The following is a 22,180-nucleotide window of genomic DNA, read 5'->3' on the forward strand; positions in this document are numbered from 1 at the left end:
ATTAAAGCAAAAATTTTGAAATTTCTTTTCTACCATTTTTTAAAAATTTGTTTGCTTTTTAACTATCTAATGTTTTGGTGTTTTTTCTTGAACTACTTCTGAAAGTGTAACACAATTTTGTCAAAATTTATAGAGAATTTTTGAGAGATAAATAGCAGAAATATTTCCTATGTCTACACTACCCTAACGTCCACACTAGCATCCTTCTTCCCTATATAACATGCCAATCTGTACGAGCATCGGAAAAATACATTTTATGTCTTATATATTATACACTTAGCAAGTAAAATGCGGCAGGAGTATAATGATAAGCCACGTTTTCGAATTGTTCATGAAAACGTTTTAAGCAAACAATACAAAGATTTCTACACGTAGGCAGAAGAATATGTTGTGTATTGTGCTGTTATCTAGAAGAAATTCCAAAAACTTGTGAAGTACCTCTCTGGAATGAACACTAAGAAACAATTTCACGTGAATTGTCACCTTTCAAAAACCTTTCACGTGAATTGTTTTCTATCGGGATTTATCACTTCATCCCCCCCCAAGCACTCACCGAGCGTATTTGTTATTTCAAAATTGCAACTTCCTTTCATGTTATAGAATGTTAAAAATTACATTTTTCAAAAGGATATAATTAAGATGAACTAATGTATATTATTTTATTGAACAGTCCCATCCAATTTTGGGTTTCGACAGCTAATGTTTAACCCCATAGCCTTGGCATTTTGAACCCAATCCAGAAGACAAGGGAACTCCTGAATCAAGTATTGGGAGAAATGTGCCATCGTGGAGGAATTTTTTGGTGGAACTAGCTCACATTTTCGGTACATATGGAGAGGAAAACCTTCTTGTTTACCCTGATGGCAAAGGGACTCTAACCCATGATTCGTCTACCATTGCGGATATTTCCATTGAGGCGGCACTGTGGTCGGTGTGAGCCGGGTGCGGAAATCGTATCGACTAGCCGTCACCGGAATTCGAACCCATCTCACTTCATTGGAAGGTGAACGCTCGATCTCCTGACCCATTACGGCTCGAACTAATGTATATTTTATAATCGTCGTTGAACAGCCGACCCTATTTTTTGGGTTTACGACTGCTAATGGTCAACTGCGTAGCCGTGTAATTTTGAACCCAATCCAGAAGATAAGGGAACTCGTGGATCGAGTATTGGAAGAAATTTGCTTTCGTGGAGGTCTTTTTTAATAGAAAATGCTTTTGCATTACATGGAGATGAAAACCACGAAAACCTCTTACAGTCAGCTTGACGGCAAAGGGAAACTAATGTATAATAACGATAAGATAAGGGGAGATAATTACGAAGCACTTAGAAAGAAGAGTAACATTAGTAGATATTAAATCAGCTATTATGAATCTCCCAGCTTTTAATGTACATGAATATTAATTACGAAGTATTTAGAAAGAAGAGATTGGTAGTTATTTAATCAGCTTTTATGAATCTCCCTAGCTTTTAATATACATGAATATTAATGAATCATAATGGATTCGGCGGAAAACGGCAACTGGATAAAAAGTCGTAACGTAAAAAATAAATTTTATTCAGTAAGCGAAAAATTGCTTTAAACATACATTGCTCAAGGGCCTTTTTGCGGAGAATGATGTAAGAAATCTTAAAAATTGAGTACCTAGTCACGATTTCTCTGCTTACATCATCCATTTTATCCTTGCAGAAGATGATGCAAATTCTTTATAGAGATTCAACTAAAAGATTCAGTTAAAATATTGTATGGGAATAAATACATATGGTGGCGTTTTTTGAGATAGATTTTTATTTTTATAAATGAAACAGAAAATGGAAAAAAGTGATCCCACAGTGTTTATAATTAGGGTTCATTTTAAAGAAAGAAGAAAAATATGAAAAATACAAATACCTATGTCTGAATATGAAGTCTAAACCCAGTGCTTTTTTTAAGATGAAGTGATAGACAACAGAACAAGAAATCAATTTCGTATGAATAAATGTATACAACTATTTTTTTCTTAAATAGATACCATATTAAAAATTATTATTCTATGCTATCTTGATTCTTATTTAAGAACTTTTATTTAATTATGTATGCGGGGTGCGTATTGACAAAACATACCGTAGATTGTAAAGGGGTTGGCGAAAATATCTATCGGCGTTGAAGGAGTGTCTCGCAAATCGCCAAACAGCTGTGTGCTTATGTTTTTGCTTTTTTTTCGGTATCACGTATCTATCATTCACCAAGTTATATGGGTGTGACATTTCAGAGTTTCAAATAAGCTGATCTTCATTAGATTCTTCTGCATCAAATGAAATATAAAGCGCATTTTTTTGTTATAGCTCCGACATAATCGTTTGTATTTGTTAACATAATTGTGTTTATTAGCGTTTTAAGAAGATCGTAATAAAACTAAGATAAAAAAAATTATATATTATTACCTCCATAGCCCCCTTCTGTATTTTCATAACTTTCATTAAATGTATACGCGTATTTCGAGTAGTGCACTTCTTTACCTACTCATCCACTAATTAAAATTAATAATTTCACAATAACCTTTAATCCTTAATAATGAAATGATTATTACAATAAAGTTCGTTTGCTTAAAAGATTTTAAAAAAAATTATTGTTCAGCAGTGACTTTGTTACTAATTCTATATTCATTAATTAAACTTAATGGTTCTGCTCGATAACCATTTACAATTTTTTTTAAATTTTATTTAATTTTCAGTTATTATGGAATTACTTAAATATTTTTCGACGTAGAGATTATTTAGCAATAATGAGAAAAGCTGAAATTTATAAATGTATAATATTTATAAATGTTAAGAGAATTATTAGCAGCTATTTTGTACTATTTTTTAGTTGAAATGTTCATTATACACAGTTTTATAAAAATAATCGTAAAATTCATTGAACGATGGAGACATTGACATTTTAAAGTGCAAGTAGAATTCAATAATCATTTCATTTTATAACTGTAAAACGGTAGATAAGTAACTTCGTTATAAAGTTTTGCATGATACGAGAATATTATGCTATTGCTTTATAATGAAAGAACAACATTTTAAGTTCTAAACTTTTTGTGGAAAAGAAAAAAAAAACGAAATTTTTTTCCTGTCATCGGTGTTAGCGATTAGAGAGTGTTTTATCGTATAAATGTTAAGTCAGTACTGTTCCATTTTAAATAAAAATGCATTTTGCTCCGGAAAAAAAATTACTTGAATTTGTCAATAGAAATTCCCTAATTATTGTAGCAAGAACTTTTAAATTTCTAATCAAACTTTCCTCTATTATAATTTCGTGCAAATAATTATTATTAATAATATAAATGACTATTAAAAGGAATTAATTGAGAATGTTCAATTTTAATAAATTAACTGTTTACGCAATCAGATTAATAACTTTTTTCACAATTTACAAATGGAGAAAAAGTCTTTTACAGTTTAAAAGTGAAAAGAAAAGTAAAGTTGAGATTAAGTTTATAAAGTAAGCATAACTCGAAGGAGGTTGAAGTAAGGGCATTAAAATCAAAATTTCAAAAGAAGAAAAAAAATCACCTTTTAGTGTACAGTGAGCATTAAACGAAAAATCTAAAACTAACTTTTGATCTAATGATCAGATGTTTACGTTCTAGGACTCAAACTTTAGATTTAGAATTTCCTTAATTCCCTACCACTATTGTATATATTTATTTTTCACCTAACTTGTAAAATTGCAAAGTTTAGAATTTCTTACAGAATCACTCAGGCAAAGTGATTGTGTTTTATTTAAATAATTATTTAGAAAGAATTTTTCTAAAAGTATTTCTTTTAAAGTTCTTATCAAACTTTTGTTTTTTTATTTATCTATAGTTATTAAAAGTTAAGTTGATGATTTTTAAGTTGAAATGAATGCCGCCCTGCTTTGCATATTTCAAATATTATTTCTAAAGAAATGTATAACTTAACATTAAACACCCAGGACCTTACAATTGTAAATCAAACAATCACTACATTTATTTATTAAAAAACACTCTTATGACCTGATAATAAATTGATCTAAATCTTAATGTGAGTTTTATAACATATAATTTATTTAAACTCAGCACATACATCTAACCTCTGTTGTCGCCAATGTCTCAATTTTAAAATATAGTTTTTCTTTTATAAATTTTCTGATATTTTCATATGAAGGATGGTATTAAGTTCGAGAATTAAAAATTTGTGCCCAAAAAAGTTGCTAAAAATTACAATTATTATTAATATATGACAACAGGAAGTTTTTAATTGAAGGTTGAAAATTTTTTTAATTATGTTATTTTTTAATTATATTTTTAATTACCAAACTCATATAACAGTATTTAGGAATCTATAAATTTATGTTACGTATGATAGTTGCATTATAACCTGTACACGATATGTGTAAATAAAATATATTTTTAAAATTGTGCATTTTCTATTAATTGCATTTATTATTCTTATATTGAAAAGGTATCAAGTTATCTATGACCTCCATAATGAATGAAGTATTTACCGACTTTTATATATATTAAGGAATTGAATCAATTTAAAATTGATTATTAAATTTAAAATCTCATCTCATTCCAAAAAAAAGTTATTTCATAAAATTATGCAAAAAAGTAATTTAATATATATTTTTTTTTATAATGAATGCTTCTAGTAATGAAACAAACGCTTTCAAACTTTATTTTAAAAATATTGATTATTTCGTTTACAAGAAACTATTACTTTAAAGCGTGATAACATTTTTGAATACTCTATTTTTTTTCTAGTAAATAATATGTCTTTGTTAATTTCTAAAAAAATAATCTTTATAAAAAAGCTTACATTATTCTTTTATAGAGAATATTGATTTCATAGAAAATATCACTAAAATAAAACAGGTTATGTTTTCTTACAATAAAAGTTAAATAGAATTAATTCTTCAAAATAGCGTTTCAATAAAACATAATATTAAAATGTTACGTTATTTTTTGTGATTGGTTCATTAATAAATTATTTTTATTTCTTCGCAAACACAATTCTTGTAAAAAATTAAAAAAATGAATCTGTTTTATCAAAAAACTAGATCGTTTTATAAAATATAAATTATAGCGCTTAATAAAATATGAATACAGTGTATTTGTAAAGTGATCCTGACAATAAAAAGGTGTTATTTTCTTTTTTATTTTCTCTACTAAAAGGAATTAATGAGTTATTTTTATTCATAATGGCTAGTCGAGGAGAAGAAGAAAATATCGAATTACACTGCTTAGGTTAGTGTAATTTCGTTCTCCCACCACATTTACGCGTAATTCATCGCCAACTCCACCTGCAATCGCCACGTTTGCAATCTACGGTATGTTTTGTCAATACGCATGCGGGGTAGCCACTTTCCATAAAAACTTTAGAACTGATAGGAAAAGATGGTCCAAACAAAATGTTTTAACTAATTATTAATGGCCAAAAAAATTGATAATAAAATATCTTCGTTACAACTAACTAACTGAATTCTTGAAATTGGAATGAAGTTAAAGCTTATGCAATTTACGTTATCCGCACAAAACAGTTGTTACCACTTTTTCAATTTTTCCATTATGTGGTCACCCTGTATATGAAGGTCTAAATCCGTAAATGTACACATTATTTTGCTATTAATAAGAGTCTTCTGTTAAAGTGTGGAAGAGTTTACCTCAATTTACCTAGGTAATTTGTGTACTAAATGTCTCCGTATCTATAACCCTTAAAACTCCAATGTCACCTCTGAGACGCCATCAACAGGTCTAAAATGAATTATTTTTAATATTTTAATAATTAGTAACCACCTTTACTGTAAGAGACTTATCAGCTTCGTAAATACTCTATCAAAAATTCTGGAGAAATTTTAAACAGACTCGAACCATATCTATAGATTTCATTTCAAAAGAGTAATGCGGATTCAAAAATGACCTTTCGACCTCTGAACAACTGATCAGGATCCTAGAGTTTATTAGTCAAGGCATGTATAACAAGTAATATAAAAAAAAAAAAAATTGAAGTCAATTTTTTATTTATTTCAACTCACATCATATAAAACTAAAATTAATTAAATTTAGTTAATGAAATAACATTTGAAAACACTGTATTAACATCGTGTCATTCACTACAAGTTTATAAAAATGTATTTGAATTTGAGTGTATGAATAAAAAGTATTTCATTAATGACTGAAAATTTGAACAAGACAATGCATAGTAATATTAGGAATTGAAAGAACTTACAGGGATGCCAATTCGCTCCGCTTTGTAAAAAATTATTTTCTAGTGGCAGCGAAATTTAAATTGTTTTTAGTTTAGTATTTTTCCGTTTTAGTAATTCTTCGTACAGTAAAACTTTAAAATATTAAAGGAAATGCATTTTAATTAAAGTATCTTATGGTGACTTTTTTTAAAGAGTGGTCGTATTTATCCCAATTCTACAAGTTTTATTATAAAATTCGTTATTGATTTATTATGCAGAAAGCAATTATTTTTCAGGAAGCAGAGCAGTTCGCATCCCTGCTTTTAACGTTAGATATAGCGAAGGCCTTTGACAAAGTTTGGAATATTGGTGTTATCCAAAAGATGATCAGCTATAACATACGATATTATTCATATTAATAACAACTATCTTTCACAAAGGACATTTAATATAATGGTTAATGATGCCCCATCAAATGAAAGAAATATTAAAGCGGGTATTCCTGAAGGATCTATCCTAGGATCAATTCTATTTCTTATTTACAGTACGGACTTTCCAGTAGAAAGAAATGATAACAATATGCAAACTGCCTTTCACACAGCCACTCTTTCAAATTCAATTTGCCCGAATTGGGTTATTCATAAGATTCCAGATCCATTGAAAAATGATGCTCTAAATGAAAAATAAAAATAAACTCGACAAAATCAAACCTACTCATCTTAAGAAGAAACCACAAAAATAAGTTAAAAGAAAATTCTAATTGAGAAAGAAATTCCAATTGCTTCGAGTGCAAAATATTTAGGGATCTTTCTCGCCAACATCCTCAACTGAAACCATCACATGACTTACACCATCAAAAAAGTGGAGGCTGCTTATCAGGCCCTCAGACCTATACTGTTGAAAACCTTTTAAGATGGGCCTCAACTACAAGAGGCATCTTGTAAATACTCCCAAATCTAAGCTATGCCGTCCCCCGCATGGAGATCGTTAAACAAAACACAAATCAGAAGATAACTCACCTTCGAGCTTAAAATTCTACGAAGAATTAGAGGCGCACTCTGGTTCCTGCGAAATAATACAATTTATAACGACCTAAAAATCGACACACAAGACAATAACTTGCAAAAACTAAATGCGTCCTTCTTTGATTCCCTTGGGGACGGGTGATTCAGAAACGCATTCGTATAAAATCAGAATCAAGTTGTAATTAAATTAAAAACGGTTACTTAAATGTAGTCGTTGCTAATTTGACAGACTTTACTTTGCTTTTACTTTAATTATTGTAAGTTTAATCATATATATAATCAATGTTAATTCAAAGTATAACTAAATAGTTTTATTTTGAACAAAGTAATGGTGAATTAAATAAATCAAACAATTATAACTTCGCCCACAAATAAACTGCGATCGAAATATTTTGATTACTAGTTTTATCTTTTTACCCTGATTGATACGGTTTCATGCAGGCACGTATTTGTGACAGTCGGCGAGAAAGGGTTAATGAAGCCACGAAATGCACTAAGTGCGACTTTAATCAAATCTTCGATTTTGAATGAATTGATACATATATTAAATTCAGTCCAGCAATTGTCATTTTCCTAAGTGGTGGTGTTTTATCTAGACAGTTCAATTCCTTATCAATTTAATTCACAACGCATCAAGATGAACTGCATCTTTCGTAAAGCCCTTCGGGGTGGGGGGGGGGGGAGTGATGCACTGAATCAGGATGCCTTTATCATTCTTAGATACCTTTGTATATATCGTAAATATTGCATAGAATTATTTCCCCAACCCAGACATTTTGGTTTATCCACTTAGTGTATTTTATTATTATTTTTCATGTTCTTTTACAAACGTATTTTTCACCCTCTCCTCTTCCCTTAATCGTATTAGTTTTTCGATGAAAGACCAGATAGCCCTCCAGGCTAAGTACTCTGTACCAAAGTTTTAAATTGGCAACTCATTTTACGAATTTAAAATAATTATATTAAAATACTGTGTAATGTATTTTAAATGATTTAGTGCTTAGATTAATTCAAACAGAATTTTAAAGAGAGCAAACTTTTAAAGTTCAAACGTTTCATTCTATCAATTAATTTCTTGATTGTATTGACTTTATTCTTTAGGTACCAAAAAAATAAATAAATAAATAGATGACATTATGTTAATTTTTTTAATTGCAATAATATTGTAAACAGTTTGATTCTTTGTGTTATATCTTTCTACAGTGATTAGTGATTTTACAGTGATTCTATCAACTAATGCGCTGAGTGTAATAGCTTGAATTTTTTAGGTAGCAAAAAAAATAAATAAATAGCATCATGCACATTTCGCTCCCCCTCACACAGGTCCGGGTTTTATCCTTGGACAAGGCAAGGTTGACTCAGATTTCAGTGGGTCGATAAAATGAGTACCAAGCATGCTGAACACTGGGGATTCCACGTTTGGCTGACCACCCAAGCGGAACATCTGCTGCTGTATCCCAGAGCCCTAAGTCAAGAAAACTAGGATGGACACAGTAGGCCTTGGCCCTCCCCGGGCTGTCGCGCCGCTGAGCTTAGAGAGTTTAAGCTTCAGAAACGTTGCTTTAATTTCAGAAAAGATCTTACTTTAACGAGTTCCGAATAGGTAATGTGCCTATTACCTAGGTAATTAAAAAAAAAAACAAAGGGGATAGCCTTAAGGGATAGCCTTAATCTGCACATAAATTAGATCAGTGAGCCCAAACCATCCGACCATGGATAAGTACCAGTCCATGGATCAAATGATAACTCTAGGGACATTAAATAATTTCTATTTTATTTACTTCTGTGTTAAGTTCACCGGATTTTGAGCGCTTGTGGTGACAGCTGTATTAAGTTCACCCAATTTTAAGTGTTGATCGTGTAAGCTGTATTAAGTTTTCGGCTGATATAGTAGCGAATTGAAATTTAATGATCGTAGTGGTAGTTACGCCACAAGAGGATATAACTGAAGATTACATTAAGAGATGTGAAAGATCTCTTCCAATAATTTGCTTGCATTTTGATATTTTCATTTTTTTTCAACAATTGATACTTTTTGGCTCACTCTACGTTTGCCTGAACTCACTGTTTCTATATTTTTAAATTACTAATCGAGGTGGAAACAGAATTTGCGATGAAAATTTTCTCCCGTGATATAGCTTCCTTTTAAGGGAAAAAGAATTGAATTTATAATTTTCAGATTTACTATATTAAACAATTTTAAGTATTAAAATTATTATAACTAATTCTTCATTACATTTAGCTTTATTTAGTTTTTCAAGTAATTATTTTTTTTTTATTAATCGATAAAATTATTTTGTTGTTGCTTTCTAAGTATTGACGCAATCGTTAAATTATCAAAAACATCAAAAGTTAATGGGGAATAATTTTTTCGTCGTTTCCTGAAAACATAAAATTAAAAATCGTTTTGAGAGTACATAAAATTTACACCCAATATCTATAAAACAAACTTTAGCTCGATGAAAATTAAAAACTATATATCAGGTAAAATGTGCTTCGCTTTCCAGTATTAAATAAAAAAAAACTACATTTAAAAACCGTAAATGAGGCAACGAATTAATTATCAAGTTGGAACATACTTCAAGTCCCATTAGCAAACTCAGTCGCTGCATCATTTTGCGAACGACCTGCGAATATACATCCTACCTCATTTCAGTTTTGCGTTTTTATAGTATTTAGGTTGCTTCGCTTTTAAATTTTAGAAATAAACAGTGTAACATGAAGTAAGTTTAAAAGGTCCCTTTTGAACAGAGTAGTAATTTCGTGGGAATAAAGTTCGTTTATATTTTTTATTCGGTTTATTTTGTTTTTTACTTTTAAAATTAAAACTTTTTTTCTTCCATTTTCTTTTTCTTGACAATAAATATATTTACCAGTTAAGGAATTTGTTATTGCTTCAATTTGGCTTGTACAATGTACAGGGTTTGGTTTACTGGATAAATGCATTTGTAAACTTAGATTATTTAAGATTTACTTAGATTTTACTTGATTACTTAGATTGTCAATTGTAATAAAAATTTACAGGAAGTGTTAAAAAAAATTGGAGAAACTTCTATACATACTCAATGTAAGCAATCTTTTTTTTTTGCAGCAAATGTTTTGAAAGATTATGCTTGAAGATTTTAGTTTTTAAGAAATGATGTCTTTCTTTCAGAGCTGCCAACTTGCTCCGGACGGCAGACAAATATTTTCGAGAGGTAGTCTTTTAATGTATGATTCTTGGTTTAGTACATTCGATTTGTAGGGTTTTTACTTACCCCACTACTTCTATTTAATTCAATAGCTTATATGATACGACACTTTGTTACAGTTAAACCATATTGAGCCTTTTAAAGTGGCAAAATTAACCGAAAATCTGCAAATTTGATATGTACTTCTCTACCGTTTTTTAAAATATTTTGTCGAGTCCGTAGCAGTTGGCATCTCTGTTCTTTACCCATTAAAATTTCGGATCGACCAAACTGAGCATTGAAAAAAAAATAGTGCGTGGAGTCCCTCCGTGCGGAAGAAGTTAAGCTTTGTAACCTGCGACGTTAATTGTAGAAGAATCAGCAGTCGTAGACTAGTTCTATTCAACGACTCTTTTGCCTGCTCGGCTCGCTACCGTGCTCTGTAATAACGGTAATATTGTGCATTTTCCCCTCATGGACCTCTTGAACCAGTGGAAGTGCTTGTGGTTGCCTCATCGTCTCGCCATGGAAAATGTATTTGTATTAATAATGTGTGTGAATGCGTCATAATGTAATTTCAAAAGAGAAAACCTAACAATCAATTAATATTCACAAGAGACGTACCTTGACATAACCTTAAATCCGTCGTATTGTCCGTGGAATTGTTTTCACTCATTTTTTACAATTGTTATCCACTAAATTTGAAAATAAAAAATACTATCCTATTAAATTATATGTGTATCAAATCAAACTAAAAAAATATTTATAGAAAAACAGTACTTTTATGACTTTTATTATTTTTATGCTAGTGAGAACCAAAACAATATGGGAATGAATGAGGGAAAACTGGATCCTACCACGTGATTTCCCTGCCAATAAAAATGTAGCGTTAAACGTTTAACGCAACCTTGTTTTAAGTCGCATAAGAAGTACAACTTCAATAATAACTTCTTCTAGGGAAATAACAGTCGACATGTTTCAAGCTCTCAAAAAACAGGGCTCCGATTTACAAGGCTTGCAAAAGTGATTTGAAATAAATGGGCGCCTGTTTTTCATCGCTTGAAACATGTCGATTGCTATTTCCTATTTGAAAATTTTTAGAGCGAATGAAAGTTTTATACAAGTTATATTTTACCGCTTCAGTTTCTTGAGATTTTTAAGTTCTTACTAGCGTCAATGTCGGAAATTTTGAAATTATTCTTCTTGTCTTGTCTTGAATTGAGAGCTGGACACTGCATAGTTAAAATAGACACCATTTCTAAAAGCTTAAAGCATGTTCTTTCAAATTGTGCCAACAGGTTTGCCATGTAAAATCTCTCAAAATATTTGCTACTGAAAGAAAAATAGTTTGCATAAATTTGGTATAGAAATGTTTCCATTATTTAGATCAATCTTTGTATATTTTGATCTGAAGTCTTAGCTCAAAGATTAATAAAATCTAAATTTGAAGGTAACGGAGTGAAATATCTATTTCGTATAAACAAATGCGTGCTATCACTTTTTTATGGTGCTTTTTATATGTAGATCACTTTAGATAGCTGGACATTGATGGGTCAGCGCTATTTGTAAACCGGAAGAGAGATAAAACTAGTAGTAAGACCATTTCTTCTCTCGATTGTTTTCCAGAAAAATTAAGAAACTTGGCTACCATTGCATGTTAAAAGTTCTAACTTTTATGCAAGATACCAACTTCTTCCACTTTGTGAGCAATTTTTTCTAGTGGCAGCAAAATGTATCTTTTAATCTATGATTATTGATTCAATAAATTTGATTTAAAGTAATGCTCTCCTCACTACGTATAAATAATACTGGGGAAGCAATTTTTTGCTGCGTTTATACAAGTACTTGATCTTGTCAATTCGGGTGTCGGAATTTTAAATCTGAAATTAGTTTTGTTTGCAAAACTACAGATTCTTTTTTTCAAAATGGTATTTTTAGTTAAGTTTACTCTTCGTCTTAATGTTCATGTGTATAAAGAGTGTATACGTTAATGTACATACTTATACGCTTTACTGATCCTTTTAAAATAACACTTAGAGAGAAAAACTTTTCTTATCAAAAACTTATAACGTATCACATTATAAACTGAAATGTAATATCGCCATTTTCCTACCATTCTTCAGGTAGCAGAGAAGTGGGGACACTTAATATTCATCCAAGGGAAATCTCCACCAAGTGAACTCACCAAGTGAAAAAAATCCTTGTTAGAAACATATTAAATTGCACCAAAACTATAGCTTGTAGAGTGAAACCGATTGCAAATTTGAAATGAGCAACGCGAAAATATCTAAGATCCGTGCAAAAATCTCATGCTACAGAAAGCAAAAAAATAAATAAATAAATAAAAAGGTCTTACAAAATGGCCGGCGGGGATCGAACTCATGACCTCTTGGTCATGGACGCAACGCCCTTACAACCAGGCTATTCCGGCCCAACCTTTTTGCCTAAATTTAGGAAGTGATGGGTGCTTTGTGCTGAAAACTAGCAAAAGTCATACTGACCGGGATAGCCTGGTAGGTTGGGCGCTGTCCCATGTCCAAGAGGTCGTGGGTTCGATCCTCGCTCGCCGAAGACTCCCAGCGTAGTAAATGGTGACTGATGTGCGTTAAAACAGTCAAGACACAAAGTTCTCCAAGTTCCCATAACCAATCATGCCTCTGAGGGTACTGATCCAGGAGTTTCCTCGTCTTCTGGATTGGTTTAAAATTACAAGGCGACGGAGTTGAGCATTAGTAGTCGTAGACTCAAAATTGGGTCGACTATTCAACGGCGGATATAAAAAAGAAAAAGTCTTACTAGTTCTATATGTTTCCCCGTCTGGATACACTTATTTTTTTTTATTTAAATTATTAAGATTTTTTTTTCCTCAAAAAATCCTCTCTTTTTCTCTAACCTTTCACTTTCTTAAATAAAATTTGAATTAATTAAAATAAAATTTGAGTTAAATAAATAAAATAAAATTAATTTCTTCATGCAGGATATTCTTCTTAAGTATTTAAACAGTAAATTTTATGCCTTTCCTATTTATTGTTTATTTAATAAATTTGATTTATAACGATTTTGACCATTAATAACCATTAATACTGCATTTAAATAATTAAAAAATATATTGAACCTGAAAATAGTTGTTGTTGAAATCCTTGCATTAAATATATTAAAACAAAAATATTAAAACTAATTATAAAATCAAACTATAAAGAAAAATCTGCGGTAAAAATGAATTAAGATATTGAAATTGCTTGAGCAATTTTTAACTGCAATTCACAAAAAATAATTCAATAATATGAGCTCTTTCAGTAAATAATTCCAAGTAACTGAGGGCGGAATGGTATTACTTTTTTTTACACTCTTTACTTCTTAGATATTACTTTACTTGAAACACATACAAATCGGAAATGGCAGCCAACATGTTTCAAGTGCTCAAAAATAGACAGGCGTAAATAAGAAGAAATAGAAGTGATTTGAAATATAAAACACAAAGTTGCTATCAACAAAAGGAAAAATAAAGACTGAGATACAAAGCTTGAAAAATCATATTTGCCGAGAGAGAAAGGAAAAAGAAGAAGAAGAAAAAAATAAACACTAGCCGAGACGGGCAAATTATGCGGTAAAATGCATTTCCAGTCGCTATGGAGAGTTGGCGAGGTATTTTTGTCGTTAGTAACTTCACGTTGTTTCTTTCAAATTTCTTTGTTTCTCCTCACTCTCGTCTGGAAAAGCTTGAAAATGGAGCCTAATTTTGAGGCGTTTTAAATATATATATATATATATATATATATACACCTTTTTTTTCCTCCAGAAAAATCGGAATCAATGAAACTTTTAATATTTAAAAATATTTATTCACAAAACTTTTTTAGATAAAAAAATAGATAAAAGAAATGAAAGAAAATGTGATGTTTATACGCAATGCAGTTAAGAAGTAAAATAAAGATGTTGTTTGTTATCCATTGCAGCTCGTAATCAATATCAATAAATGCCATTTATGGGGGAAAAAACCTCTAAAGCAATATTTGTAACTACGTCACTGCACTTTGCTTTTAAGCACTTGATGGAATAAAAGTAGAGTAATTTTCTTTTTTTCCCTTTCTTTTTTATGAATTCAAAAAGAAAAGTTGCTTCCTTTTCTTATTCTGAATATGGTTTCTTGAAAGCAAGATAATTTACGGAAAGGAACTAGCAAAAAATTTGCTTATAAAAAAAGTCTTATATTTTCTAAAAACATTTTTTTGCATCAAAAATATTGGCAACCAGCTGAATACTTGTTTTTCGTATGGGATGAAATGAAGTAACAATCTATAGTACAGAACAACATTACGAAATTATGCTACAAATTGAACGACATATACCAACCTAATGAAAAAGCTAAAATTATTACAATATTTGTTTGTTATATTTTGACGAAAAATGTTAACACAAGTGGGCATTGGGAAAAGAAATTATATTTTGCCTCCCTCTCCCCACCTGGTGGCTTTAAGTTATTAAATTAAGCAAAACACGTTTTTAGTAGTTCATCCCATCAGAATGAAAATTAACTATCTGTTGCTTGTCCAGGCTTCTCCTAAATAAATTAGTAATATTTCTCCTTTAAATTTACTTTTTAGTACGTAGTTTTTTCTGATTTCAATTTGTATACCTATTACCAAAATTAATCAAGCATCATTTTCTTCAGCAATAATCCGATCTTTTCCGTTTCTCTTAAACGAATTAGTATTATTTCTCCATTTATTGGATTTATCAGTTCGTAATTTATTTTTTTATTTCAATAACCGTTGATTTTAAATTACTCAATTTTATAGAAGGACTTTTTGAAACCGTAACTATAAACAAAATAAGCACATGGTATTAATTGTATTTAAAAATACTGATTTACGCAGCATACTACCGCGCTCTCGTAGATCACTAAGTTAATTTGACATTACGAATAAAAAATAATTTAATTAAAAGGGCGTTCAATAAACTCTTTTTTTACAGATAGAGAGTTATAAGCTAGAAAAAATTAATTATATATTTGAATATTTTGATTTAAAAAAAAACAGGAATGTCTACAATTCGCGATCGCAACGCTCGAGTACGCCACCTAGCGGGAGCCTGTAAATATCAAACATTAATTCATCACGTTTTCATTTAGTTCCATCTAAATCATTGACTGAATCAGACGCCATTTTTTAGCAGCAAATAAGAAACAAAATTTCCCTAAGGAAAAGGCCGAAGAACTTGAAAAAAATCTCCAGAATATTAGTAAATCTTTCAGGAACAGAACACGCCAAACATTTGAAGAAAAATTCCTCAATAATTTTTAATTTCTATTATCAACAAACTTGCAACTGATGACTTCCGATTTCGGATACTGTTACAGATGTGTGTATTAAGGTAAAATGCATTTCTTCTGTCTTCAATTCATTACGAATTAAAGTGAAGTCAACATTGCTTTCGTCATTCCAGTGAATAAATATGAATTCAGAACATACAGAATTGTAATAGTTATAACATATTCTTCTTCGTTATAGAATAGTATATATTTCTGTATCCATATAATTCGGAAAACAACAATAAAAAATTATCCAAGTTACTTGAAATAGTGCCATTTGTGCTGATTCTTAATTAATTTTAATCGCTTTCTTGGTAAGTATTTTTTAGTTTTGAAAGAATAAGTTCAACTAGAATTCAGCTATTCTGTTTTTAGCTACATATTTAAATTCATATCAATTATAAAATTTTGCTGTGTAGTGTGTTATCTAAAAGTAATGAAGGGATAAACTATGTATCTATTATTTGAGAATAAAGTTTTCAAACAAGGAACTTTTCATTTTGGAATTCTCCGGGAATTATAAATCAGGTAAGTGCAATGATTTTTACAATAAAAAATTTGCTTGTGAATATTTTTTTTTCATTTGATGATGGAATTTTTTGATAAAAATTGGTCTCAAAATACTTTTTTTGAAAAATTAAATGGTATAACATTATGTGTTTATGTATACTTCTTGTTTATTCCAATGTTTGAAGTAATATGATTCAGAGAAGTGTGGAATAAAAATACGGTACTTACGTATTAACGCCACCGCTGCTACAGATTTGGCGGTTTTTAAGTGCCGCCAATCTACACTTAAAATTTTTGCGACAATTCATAAAACAAAACTTTTTATTTAAAATCAAAATAATCAATCGGATTTCGGTGGAAAATGAGCCGATATAGCGTTTAGAATAGATTCAAAACAATCATATCGCCTTATGAACTCTGATAAATAAGATTCCAAATGAAATAACATTTCCAAAACGTACGTTTACCAAGATAAAGTTTTATGTTGTGGGAATTGGTACATTTTCGTTTTTTCGGTAAAATATTTCCCTCCTGAAAAAATAAAATTGCATCTTGTTTTGTTTTTGGCAAATCCCAAAGACGAATTTTCGTAGCACTAAAAATGGCGACCAAAAAGAATTATTTTGTTTTTTTGTTTTGTTTCGTCAGCACTCTTTATTTTACGTTTCTTAGTTTCTAAATAATGATTTTTATTGAAACTTGAAATTTTTTGATAAAAATTGTTGTCAAAAAACTTTGTTTACAAAATTAAATTTCATAAAATTATGAGGCTTATGTATATTTTTTGTTCATTTTAATTTTTGAAGTAATATAATTCTTAAAACTATGGAATGTAAAGTTTAAATGGGCCTTTCATGTTATATCATTAAATTTAGTAATACTATTTCTCGGGCATTTGGTTTTAACTCTTATAAGAATGTACATATTTCTTTCTGTTAATGTACAAATATTTTTCCGATGTGTTTTGGATATTCCTTCTCTAATAAAAAGAGATACCATTTTGTTTTCGTTTGCATAAGAAAGAATATCAAGCATTTTTCTTTTTTAAATTTAATTAGCCACAATAAAGAAGGAACGTTGCAATGCTACGTGCTACATTAGCGACGTCTCTAGAGTAAATGAATGACTGTTCATATAGAAATCGCAGGTATTAGTCTCATACAACAACGCCCCCTATAGTTCGTTGCGATCGCGAATTACCACACATGTTGACCTATGACGTCAGCGCCAGCTAATAGTTTTTATTTTATATTTTATGACCGTCGTTGTACAGTTGACCCAAATTTGGATTTACGACTACTGATGTTCAATTCTGTATCCTTGTAATTTTGAACCTAATCCAGAAGACAAGGGAACTCCTAGATCAAGTATCGGGAGAAATCTGCCTTCGTGGAGGACTTGTTTGATGGAAATGAGCCGCATTTGCGTTACATGGAGAGGAAGACCATGAGAACTTCCCACGGTTAGCCTGACGGGAAGGGGACTATAACCCATGATCCGTCTACCACTGAGGATATTTTACGTCAGCACTGTGTGGTCGGTGCAAGCCGGATGCGGAATTCGTATTGACCGGTCATTGCTGGTATTCCATCCCGGTTCACCTTTATTGGAAGGCGAACGCTCTATCCCCTGAGCCATCACGACTCAGCTAATCGTTTAATCGAAAAATGACTTATTTAAGTTGAGCTAAGTTTCTCCACATAAGTTAATTAAATACAACGCCGACTCGCGCATCAAATTTATTGAATAATAATTTTTCTCGTCTGCGTTTTTTACTTAACTTAGATTTATTATTTGCTTATGTATTTTATTGCAACCGTGATATATTTTTGTTTTGTTTGCTTAGCAACTTCGATGCATGATTAGTTTGTTTATGTTCTACGTGGCTTCTTGCCTGTCTTTGTTAAGAATGAAATATATGGTGAAATAATTGATATCTTTGTGAAAGAATCCTTGTGTAAGAATATAGAATGTGTCACTTAAGAGAATTCATATTTGACGGGCTTGGCATCCTCGGAATGGAATGGCGGAATAGAATGGAAAGAACAGTTGCTAATGTAAACAAATGCCACGGTTCAGCAAAAAATCAGGATCGAGATACTATTTTCTATTTCTATCGAGTACTATTTTCTACGACCTCAAAAGATTTACCACTCACTCTTTCTATACCATCAAATATTCATTTAAATTTCTCCAGTCTACTATTAAATTTTCTCTTACCGAACTTGCGTTCATCCATTTCCAGAACTATACCAGACCTGCAATCATTTTATCTCTTCTTCACACATACATCTATACGCACTTCTCTACGAAAATGACGACATGTGTACCAGTGGATAGGTTGGTATATGTACCAGTTTCATATATCCACAAATGTGGAAATATTAAAATCTCAATCATATTAATTTTGCTCTCTTCAAATCACGTATTGTTCATCAGAGATCGTTTATAACGGCTAACATTTGATTAAAATGAAAAATCGGGGGCTCCTTGGTTTGGCGGCGAATTTCAATTGTAAAATTTTGCTGAAACTCAGTTTCTGGTTATCATGATATTATTTTCTTACAGTCTTTGCTTTTAATGAGGTCAACAACGGGTCATACTTTTTTATATATAGGAATGCTTTCAAATCGTCAAATATCAGAGGGGCTCCCAATTCTACACTTTAAGCGTTCATTTTTATCTTTCATACGACAAACCCATTAGTAATCATCCCTTCATTCAAACAAACGCAGGTATTTTTAATGCAAACAGGACAAAAATAATGAGCACTCATCAAAAACCTTAATGCATACGCCAGTCAATAATAATTTTTTGACCCTTTTTCTCCAAGTCATAAAAATATAAGCATTTTTATTTTTCTAGACATTCATAGTAGATGAGAGACAAAAATATAGTGATATTAGTGATATTTTCTATTAGTGATATAATGTATCAATACTGCTGCTAAAAGCGTGGAAATCTAACATTGTAGCAAAGTATAATTAAACAGCATAAAATTTAATACTTTTTGATGCCATATCTGTAGTTTATAAATTAGCAAAACATAATATAGTCATAAATAGTTAATATTTTTTATTTATATTTTTATTTTACGTAATTAATTTCTCTCCCTTCTTTCTTGCAATCTCAAGTTTCAATTTAGTAGTGATAAATATTTTACTTTTCAGAAGAGGAATTATTAAAATTTTTTTATTTTTTTTAATATCGCAATATAATAGCTTGATCATTAATTAACTATCCCTCAATACCTGTTTTATAATAAGAATTTTAAAACTGACCCTGCTATCTATTAATAAAACTGTATTTTCTATTTATAAATACCATCTTATCCGAAATTATAACACTAAATATTTCGCATATCTGATTCCTCATTTTAAATAAAATCAAAATAAGATATACTTAAATAATTTAGAAAAAAATTTAGCAATGTTTTAAAAACAATGACGATGCATAAAAATCATTCTTATTCTTACAAATACGAAATAAATAAACGAGAATAGGTTATTTTATATCACAGCATATATCATGTTTATTTGCCAAATGTATTGTCCTCCTCATTTTAAAATTCCAACTCATTTTCTGTAATGATGCATTAGTAATCGATACTGCGACAACTTTTGAATTACAAGTATTTCGTGTACTTCAATATTTTTGTTCTGATGGATTAAATCAGCATGTCTTTTCAAATCCATTTTATAAAGTGACTCGATTTTTGACAAGAATAATATAGAATTTCTTTAAATGCATTTAATGATTCATTAAGAGTGCATAAATTGATGCATTTTAAACGATTTTGAGAACTTAATTCTTAATTAGAACTTGCTTTTGAAATAATTTAGCCAAAATACAATGAAATGGCCGTTCCTGAAGCTGTTTGTATGAAATTAATGATAATAAAAGCATTTTTTGAATTGGAAAATAATACAGAATAATGGAATGACATAATGAATTACAACATAAATATTCCTCAAATTTCTTTAGGATCTAATTGGTCTAAATTAAAATAATATTAAATGTAAATGACAAAAATTTGAACTGCATAACAGAAAAATAGGATCTACTGGTTTAGTTTTGTTAAAATTAATGTTAGAACTTTTTATTATAGATCTAAACTTAAATATTTAGATGAAAATCTTTCTGCGAACACAAAATCTTATATGAAAAACTTTCTGCACGCATTGATTAATTCTTGTAACTCGTTTCAACCTTTTCGTTGCCACTTCATTTTGATGCAATTCGTTTGAAAATCACGGATTTTTTTTAAAAAATGTCGAATTTTTATATATCTCTATATTGATTCATATCACAGAGATAAGTTTGATAAATAACCAAAAAAGTTGAAAATAGAAATCCAAAAAAGTTATGCGCAACAAGCACTTTTTAAATAATTAAAAAAATATCTGAAATTTGAGAAAGAAAAAAGTGTACGTAGGAAGCATTTCTCCACAGAATGTTATCAACGTTTTAGTAAAAATATCGATGCGAGATTTTATTTATTTATTGCATGAATATAAATCTCAATTTGTGATTTTTAAATCACAGGAATACGAATCTCGACATTTAACTTAAAAAAATAGCGTGAATACGAATCTCGATGTTTCAACTTAAAATCGCGTGAATACGAATCTCGATGTTTCATTTTAAAATCTCTTGAATATGAATTTTGATGTATAATTTCAAAGTCCCTTAAACATGAATCATAATAGTGACTTTTAAATCGCATGAATACGAAATATGATATTTGATATAAAATCTTGAAAATACGAAGCACGATGCGCGATCTTAAATCGCGTAAATAGGAATCGCGATGTATGATTTTAAATTATGTGAATGTAATTTTAAATCGCGTTAGCATTGGTAGGAAATGGCTTAGAAGTTCATCTTTTTTTCCACTCCGAAATTCGAAAAAAAAACAAAAAAACTTTCTTTGAAGAGTTGAATTTTTCTATTATACTGCTCTAGCACATAATACGCAAAATTACTGTAGTTCAAGTAATTATTACACTTACATAATAATATTAGTCAAATATAACAATAATCCAGCTTCAAGTCATTTGCAATGTAAAATTACTGACAGCTTTTTTATTAGTACTTTTTTTTTTATCTTTCGCTATGTTAAACTCAAGCCAAAGTTTTATCACCTTGAATGCGAGACATTTAGATCCTGTATTACAGAAATTTCGGAATTTTATTCCTTTTACATTGCCCTTTCATCGGATCGACATCTTTTTTTTTTTATTTTTACATTAAACCTTCCGGGAAAATAATAATCTCAGAACTCAGTAGAGACAAAATAAAAATGCAGTAATTTGGCTGGAATGTTGATCGACGATCATCACGTGGCGACACTTTTATAGGACAGTTGGCGAGCGTTTATTTGTTCCATAATATTTGTTCAGCGGACACATCAAGATGACGACATGCGTGATGTCGCAGACAGTTTTCGAAATGACGTTTGTTTTTGTCTTACGTCGCTAAAAGAGAAGGATAAATCTTACATTTGAGGACATTAAATCTTTCATTATTTTTCATTGAAAATATATGATTATTGAATTCTAGTTATTACTACTTTAAAATTAAAAAATAGTTTGAATTATTTCTAAACTTGTTAGTTGAAATGATAAAAACTTAAATTTAAAAATAATTTTTTTGCCAGGACTAAGATATGGTAAAAAGAATATTCAAAACTGCCATGTTTAAAAAAAAATTAAAAAAGTGAATACTAGTTTTTGATAATACTATTGAAAAATTTGAAAGTTTAACTTACACTTGAGTATTACAAAAACACTCTTGATGTTCTTTTTATACCCTCACATATTTCCTTTGAATTTATATTATACCGAGCACAGGGGTCCTAATAAAAAGTAAATCCCATACTTGGTGACATATTTAAATAAGGAGAACATTTAAAAAGAAACAACTATATGACGTTGCAAGGGCAGTGGATTTCCTTGAACCACTAAAAATTAATCGTCTTAT

General features: G+C 30.0%; 1 protein-coding gene and 1 long non-coding RNA gene across 7 annotated transcripts in view; both read left to right on the forward strand.

Moving 5' to 3' along the window:
• EndoA (SH3 domain containing GRB2 like, endophilin-A) overlaps window positions 1-22,180 on the forward strand; it is a 128,627-nt gene that overhangs the window by 16,904 nt on the left and 89,543 nt on the right. The window lies entirely within an intron of this gene.
• LOC147807538 (uncharacterized) lies at window positions 1,797-13,167 on the forward strand. Its single transcript, XR_015434508.1, has 2 exons — window positions 1,797-2,088; window positions 5,355-13,167. It is a non-coding gene; the product is annotated as an uncharacterized LOC147807538 (long non-coding RNA).

The sequence above is a fragment of the Parasteatoda tepidariorum genome, chromosome 6, assembly GCF_982258835.1.
Source record: "Parasteatoda tepidariorum strain Cologne lab strain chromosome 6, Ptep-v5.0, whole genome shotgun sequence".
NCBI lineage: Eukaryota > Metazoa > Arthropoda > Arachnida > Araneae > Theridiidae > Parasteatoda > Parasteatoda tepidariorum.